Source organism: Anomaloglossus baeobatrachus, unplaced genomic scaffold (genome assembly GCF_048569485.1).
Source record: "Anomaloglossus baeobatrachus isolate aAnoBae1 unplaced genomic scaffold, aAnoBae1.hap1 Scaffold_690, whole genome shotgun sequence".
Lineage (NCBI taxonomy): Eukaryota > Metazoa > Chordata > Amphibia > Anura > Aromobatidae > Anomaloglossus > Anomaloglossus baeobatrachus.
Window position 1 is genome coordinate 57860 of NW_027445064.1, and position 7693 is coordinate 65552.

The 7693-nt window shown below is 50.7% G+C and overlaps 1 pseudogene; it reads left to right on the plus strand.

Annotated features, from left to right (window-relative positions):
• The first annotated feature begins 497 nt into the window (after positions 1 to 497).
• Positions 498 to 703, plus strand: LOC142286652 (U2 spliceosomal RNA; annotated as a pseudogene).
• The last annotated feature ends 6990 nt before the right edge of the window (positions 704 to 7693 follow it).

Here is a 7693-nt window from a genome sequence, read left to right on the forward strand (position 1 = left end):
AAGGATGGCAAAGGGTGGCAGTGACGGAAAGTCAGGCAGCCTGTCCTGTCCTGTCCTGTCCGTCCGTCTTTTTGTATCATGAATTGGAAAGACTGCAAGGGGGAGGGGAGGTGCTTGTGTCCAAAAGGAGGAGTTATTCAGATTCATTGCAGTGGGCGGCGGCTGCAAAAAGCACCATTCTTCTTGTTTTTGCTCTGCAAAACAGCCTTTTCAAGGGTTGGCTTGGGTGACAAAATGTCTTCTGTAGGCGTGGGTTTGTCTCCCTCTCCCTAAGATGTGTCCGGTATAGGCCAGGGTGCCACTCAAGGCCGTAACCAATTCGGGTTATAGCTTCTCGGCCTTTTGGCTAAGATCAAGTGTAGTTTCGGAGGACGCTACCTTGGTCGGTACTGGAAGGTGCCTGGGATTGCACGTCTGCCGGCCTTGAGGAAGTGTGTGCGCCTTCTGGTGACACATAGCCCTCTTGTGCCTGGACGGTTCCCAGGCAACGGGAGGCGATCACCTTTGTTATTTTGAAGTCCTACTGATAAACAGAAAAAAAAAAAATTAAATCTGTTCTTATCAGTTTAATATCTGATACGTCCCCTCTCTGGGGACCATATATTAAATGGATTTTTAGAACAAGGAGATGGAAAAAATCTTGCTCTGTCCACTGCACGCATTGACCTGGTATTGCAGTACCTCCAGGACCGGTGCACCCCTTCTTAACCCAGTTTCCAAAAGCAGAACTCAATTCACCTGATTCAAATGAGCCCCATTAGTGAATTGAAAGAAAGCAAAAACTTTATATGCACCTCAATTTGGCCAATTCACTTTTCACACTTTCACCCTTTTTTTTATCTTTCACACCTTTTACTTGCTTTATTGATGCAAAAAGCTGTGCCAAATAGCAAACTCATCTCCACTCAACTTGACCAACTCTGCTATGTCCCGTGCAGTATCTTATTCTCAGTCTTATCTAGATCATTTGCAATTGAATAGAATAGATCCCTTTTGGCTGCTTATGACTGTGTAAAATATGTAGTTTTACTGGGCTGGGATGAGAGAATCCATTGAAGCATGGTGTAGGGATTGTGGTTCCTGTGTGCTAAGAAGAGAGGCTGGCACCAGCCAGAAAGCCCCATTGCAGCCAATAATCACTTAATAACTTTTTCAACTTGTCATCATATGGGAGGCCTTCCATTCCTTGTAGTAGTCTAGTTGCCCACCTTTGAACTGACTCTAACTTCTGAATGTCCTTATTAAAATGTGGAGCCCAAAACTGGTTCCCATATTCCAGATGTAGCCTTACAAGTGATTTATAGAGGTGTAACAATACGTTGGGATCACGGGATCTAATCTCCCTTTTTATACACCCTAAAATCTTGTCCCAAGCAGCATTCCATCAGCCTCTGGAAGGTTCCTGGCGCATTGCACAGCTCGAAGGGCATGCTTTTGAACTCGCAGAGACCCATAGGGGTGGCGAAGGCGGTCTTCTCCCGGTCTGCCTCAGCAACGGACACTTGCCAATAGTGACTAGTGAGATCAAGGGTAGAAAAATAATTTGCAGTTCTCAATGCAGCTAGCGATTCCTCAATACGGGGAGTGGTGCCGTCCTTCTTTTTTAACAGGATCAACAGAGCTGCCCAAAGGCTACAACTGTCACGGATAACCCCAGCCGCCTTTATGTTGCTCAACATGTCCTTGGTACACTGGCAATGTGAAGGTGGTATTGGCTTATAGCTCTCTTTGATGGGTGGGTGTGCACCTGTGGGGATGTGGTGTTGGACCCCTTTTATTCCCCCAAAATCTAGCGGGCTTCCCACCGGTAACCCGCTCCCCAGCTTGGATGGATGCTGAGGGAGCCCCTTTTGCCCGCAGGCTCTGGCCCTGGGAACTGTAGCCTTGGCGGTGACTGTGCTTCCCTCTACGGTGTGAGCTGTTGCCTTCAATCGGGTCTTGACTGCTGGGAAACCCTGGAGGTTCCTGTCGCTAACGGATTTGACCGGTTTTACGGCGACTCCTAGCCTGGTCGGGGTCCGTAGGCCCTGCCGGATGGTGCTGGCTTCTCTTCACTCCCCGATCTGGTACCGGCGGGCCACCGCCCATCCCCGGTCCGTACGGTTCACTCCAATCAGCCTCTCCTGCAGAAGGTCACCACCGTCTGCCAACCTTGCTGAGTGCCCGGGCCACACACCCGGACACGGTCAGTCTCCTCTCCTCTTCACTTCTCTAACTCCAAAACTGATCTCTAATCTGACTCCTTTTCCCACCTCCAGGACTGTGAACTCCTCGGTGGGTGGGATCAACCGCCTGGCCCACCCCCTGGTGTGGACATCAGCCCCTGGAGGAAGGCAACTAGGATTTGTGTTTAGCTTCGGTGTGCCTAGCCGGAGTGTAGAGTGTGTTGGTGTAGTACCTGTGACGACCTGGCTTGTCCAGGGCGCCACATTCCCCTATAGTAAAATGCAGACCGTCCGCGGGCTGCCCGTCCATCACCGGTTTTATTTTCACAACTGAAAAAGAATAAAACGGTAAAACATGTAAAAGCATCATAAACATTTTACAACGGTACAGCTTCCGCTCTTCTCCCACCCAAACAACCTGGCCCTGATGCTGCCCCTAAGAAGCGGGCAGCACCCCTTGACCCCAGTCCAGCACCAAGTTGCCCGAGCGGGTTCTGTCTCTTTCAGGGGGCCCACGTCCAAGGGGACCCCTGAACCCCCGGAGGATCGCCACCGGTTACGGTAGTGGCGGGCCTAGGCCATCCCTTTCCTCCAGGCCCATCCTCCCAAATCAGCCTCTCCGGAGGCAGTAACGGTGTCAAGCCAACAAACATTTTTATTTACATTGCACTAAGTTTGTGGTTGCCCTGCAAGTTCTCGGGCTTGTCCGTAAGCAGTTCCTTACGCAATGGTTGCACAGTCCCTACGGGGACAACAGTTGCCGGCAACGGCTGGTTTAATCACGGTTCAATCAGGTAAACTTCTTTGGTTGATCATCTTTACTTATCATTTAAAACTTTCAAACTGGTACACTCAACACATAAAGCCCCCCCCTTTTAAAGAGTAGTTTCCCTGTACCTAAGTGGGGGTCTACCTAGGTTGGGGCGAGTGGACCTTCGGGGTCCGGTGTCAGTGGTGACAGGCAGTGGGGCAGAGGGAACAGTCAGTTCCTCCTCCCTGCTATCATGTGGGGCAGGCGGAGGCGTAGGGGAGCTGGGTACAGGTACATCCCTGGGCACTGGCTCGCGGTTAACCGTTTCCATCATTTCTTCATCCACGGGTTGTGGGAACAGTATCACTGGAAGGATCACCGCACCGTTCTGTGTAGGCCAGTCTGCTGGAAAATCACCCATCATGGTGTGGATTACCTCTTTTTCCTTCTCCACTGGACTGGGAACTGGAGCCTCATCCGCTACTCTCAATGCTGGTGGGCACTTCTTCAGGTGGTCTCGGGAAACCGTGGCCAAAGTCCCCCCCTGGTCACGGCTGATCTGGTAGGCCTTCCCATTCTCCCTTCCTGTGGGCTGGACTACATACGGGTTTTTTTCCCATTGATCATCCAGCTTGTGGGCCCTTCTTTTCCGCTTCAGCACTACATCCCCAGATTGGAAGGAACCGGCAGGCGCCTTCTTGTTGAAGCACTGCTCCTGTTGTCCCTGACTCCGGCACAAGTTCTTTTCAACATACTCCTGGACCTGTCGGTACTGTGTCCTCCGCCGAGTGTCCCATTCAGCTGTCGACAGGAGTGCTTCTGAAGCTTCCAAGCCCATTTCCAGATCCACTGGTAGCCGGCCGGGACGAGCTCTCATCAGGTATGCTGGAGTGCATTTCGTAGAGCTGGAAGGGATGTTGTTGTACATATCGACCAGGTCAGGTAGCTTCTCCAGCCACAGGTTCCGCTCTTCCAGTGGTAACGTCTTGAGGAGGCCCAGGACCAAGTGGTTCATCTTTTCACAAATGCCATTGGTTTGGGCGTGGTAAGGCGTGGTCCGGATTTTCTTGCAGCCGTACAACTGGCAGAATTCCTGGAATACCTCTGCTTCAAAGGCCGGACCCTGGTCGGTAAGCACCCTCTCCGGGTACCAATGCGGTCAACAGAAATAAGCCTGGAAAGCCTTAGCAGCGGTGCGGCCGGTTAAGTCCTTAACTGGGACAACCACCAGGAACCTCGAGTAGTGGTCTACGATGGTCAGAGCGTAGGTGTACCCACTTCGGCTGGGGGTGAGCTTTACATGGTCAAGGGCAACCAGCTCCAGCGGTTGATGTGTAATGATCGGGTGTAGGGGTGCCTTCTGGCTGGCCTCGTCCTTCCTTCTCAATGCGCAAGGGCCACATTCTCGGCACCAGGCCTCCACAGATTCCCGCATTCCACTCCAATAGAACCGCTCTCTTAACAACATCTCTAGCTTCTTCCACCCGAAGTGCACTGCACCATCATGGTATGCTTGCAGGACGGTGGGCACGTTAGCCTGGGGAATCACCAGCTGGCGGATCTTCTCGTGAGTCTTTGGATTAATCAGCTCGCGATACAACTTCCCCTGGTGTAGGTATAGCCGGGTCCGTTCTTGCCACAGACGTTGGGCTTCGGCAGGGGCAGCAGGGTCTATCCCAGCAGAACCCTGTTCCACTAGAGTCTTGACCAGGCGGACAGCAGGTGCCTGGTCCTGAGCTTCCTGCCAGTCCTGTCGGGGCAGCGGATCCAGGTTCACCCGTTGTTGGTAGACGTGCACCTTCTCAGTGAATGGCCGGTGAAATGCAGGCAACTCGATCTCTTCGAGGTCATCATCCTCTGGCCCCTCTTCCGACAGGTGGGGCATCCGGGAGAGTGCATTGGCATTGACGTTGGTACGGCCGGCCCGGTACTTGATGGTGAAATCGTAGTTGGCTAACCTGGTCACCCACCGCTGCTCCAACGCGCCCAGCTTGGCCGTATCTAGATGGGTCAGCAGGTTATTGTCTGTGTACGCGGTGAACTTGGCTGCTGCCAGGTAATGGCGGAACCGCTCGGTGATAGCCCACACCAGTGCCAAGAGCTCAAGCTTGAAGGAGATGTAGTTCTCAGGGTTCCTCTCAGTCGGTCGGAGTTTTCGGCTAGCATAAGCTATTACCTTTTCCCTTCTGTCTTGGACCTGGGATAGAACAGCCCCCAAGCCCACATTGCTGGCGTCGGTGTAGAGGATGAATGGGCGGCTGTAGTCAGGGTACGCTACGATTTCCTCTCCGGTCAGGGCTGTTCTCAGCTGGCGGAAGGATTCCTCATGCTTTTCTTCCCACACCAATGGGGCTACTAGGGATCTACCACCCTTGGTCTGTCCTACGAGGAGGTCTTGCATGGGGGCAGCCATCTTTGTGTACCCCTTAATGAAGCGACGGTAATATCCCACCAGGCCCAGAAACTGCCTCACTTCCCTCACTGTGGTCGGTCTCGGCCAGTCTTGGATGGCGGTGATCTTCTCGGGGTTGGGGGCGACACCTTCCGCACCAACCACATGTCCTAGGTACTGCACTCTGGGTTTCAGCAGATGACACTTTGAGGGCTTCAACTTCATCCCATACTTGGCAAGGGACGCGAACACCTCGGCTAGGTGCTCCAGGTGGGCTTCATACGTCTGTGAGTACACAATCACATCATCCAAGTACAGCAAAACGGTCCCATAGGCAGTCTTCTCTCGGTCTTCCGGTGCCACGGCCACCTGCCAGTACCCGCTGGTGAGGTCAAGGGTGGAGAAGTAGTTAGCGGTTCTCAGCGAGGCCAGGGACTCTTTGATGCGGGGCAGAGGGTAAGCATCCTTATGCGTTATCTGGTTAATCTTCCGGTAATCCACACACATCCGCATGGTGCCATCCTTCTTCTTAACCAGCACCAACGGAGCGGCCCAGGGACTACAGCTGTCCCTAATAACCCCTGCCTCCTTCATGTTCCTCAACATGTCTTTGGCGCATTGGTAGTGCGCAGGGGGAATAGGCCTGTATCTCTCTTTAATAGGGGAGTGTGTACCGGTAGGGATGTGGTGTTGAACCCCTTTAATCTGCCCAAAATCTAGAGGGTGCTTGCTAAAAACCCGCTCATACTCCTGTACCACCCGGTATACCCCTTCCTTGTGGTGTATGGGGGTATCATCAGTGCCGACATGTAGCTCTCGATACCACTCGCCTAACTCCCCCAGGGATGAGTGGGAACCGGCAGCAGGCGGTGTGACCGGGGGAACGGCTTCATGGATCGTGTGGGGATCTAGAGTGAGCAATTTGGCAAGGGTAGCGTACCGGGTGGTGCATGAATGCACACATATTGGTTTTATAATCTTATTGTATTACTTTATATTCTTATTTCACTTGTGCATATCTCCACCATAATCCTGGCTAAGAAATATAGCTTTTTTTGGGGTACACAGGTAGTAAGGTCTTCTTTCTATTTCTTTAGGGGTGATATAGCCTGGTGGAACTCTAGACCTCTAACATTATATATGCACCCTTTTTCTTTATGGTTCTTGGACACCTTATAACATTCTTCCATACATATATATCTTTCTCATAAATTATAAATAATTAGGCATTTTTATATATTTTATTTACATTTTCATAAATAACTTTTTACAAAGCATGGGGGACATTCTCACATACATATAATTTTCATGTACGCATTCTGAAAATTTACGCATAAACCGTACACACTCCTTTTTGTAACAATTTCTATAACTCATTCGCTGAACTCTCATCCCGGATATTCATTCTTACACTGAATTTCCTGTTATAACACAACATTCATGATTTTTATTCAATTTATTTTTATTTTTTAGGTTTATTAGTAGTGATGAGCGAGTACTAAAAAGCTCGGGTGCTCGAAGCTCGGGCCGAGCCTCCCAAGATACTCGTGTACTCGGCCCGAGCACCGAGCCCAATGTTATCCTATGGGAGACCCGAGTATTTTTGTGAAATGACCACCGGCAGCATGTAGAAACCCTAAAAATGGCACAAAAGTCTCCGAAGAGTGCTCAAATGACATGGCAACAGCATGGGGAAGACCCCTTGAAGCATTTATCACTCAAAAGTCACAGCTGTGAATAATTTTGTCCGCGTTTTACGCCATTTTTACGGACTCACCAGAAAACCTTCCAAAATGACACCAAAATGATTTTTCATAGCGGAAATGTTAAGGGCACATACCCAATAGTGAGATAGAGCTAATGTATGTTACTTTTTGAGATCAATACATGAAAGATTTTACGTAAAACATTGTGTGGCACTCCGATGTCCCTGAGAAGAGACGTACATAAAGGCCTCTGAGTCTAATGTGCCCATTTTGAGGAACTGAGTCTTTGTAGTATTTTCCTTTGCCAGGGCAGTCCAAAATTGTGAGGTTCACCAATGCCCCTGCATACAGACGTGCATGATGGCCTGTAAACCTGAAGTGCCCATTGTAAGGAAGTGGGTCTATTGTAGTATAGCCCTTAGGCAGGGCAGCCAAAAATTGGGAGGCTCCACGTTGTCCCTGGATAGAGACGTGCATGAGGGCCTCAAAACATTAAGTGTCCAGTGTCAGGAAGTGGGTGTATTATAGTATAGCCCTTAGGCAGGGCAGCCAAAAATTGGGAGGCTCCACGTTGTCCCTGGATAGAGACGTGCATGAGGGCCTGTAAACCTGAAGTGCCCATTGGAAGGAAGTGGGTCTTTTGTAGTATAGCCCTTTGGCAGGGCAGCCAAAAATTGGG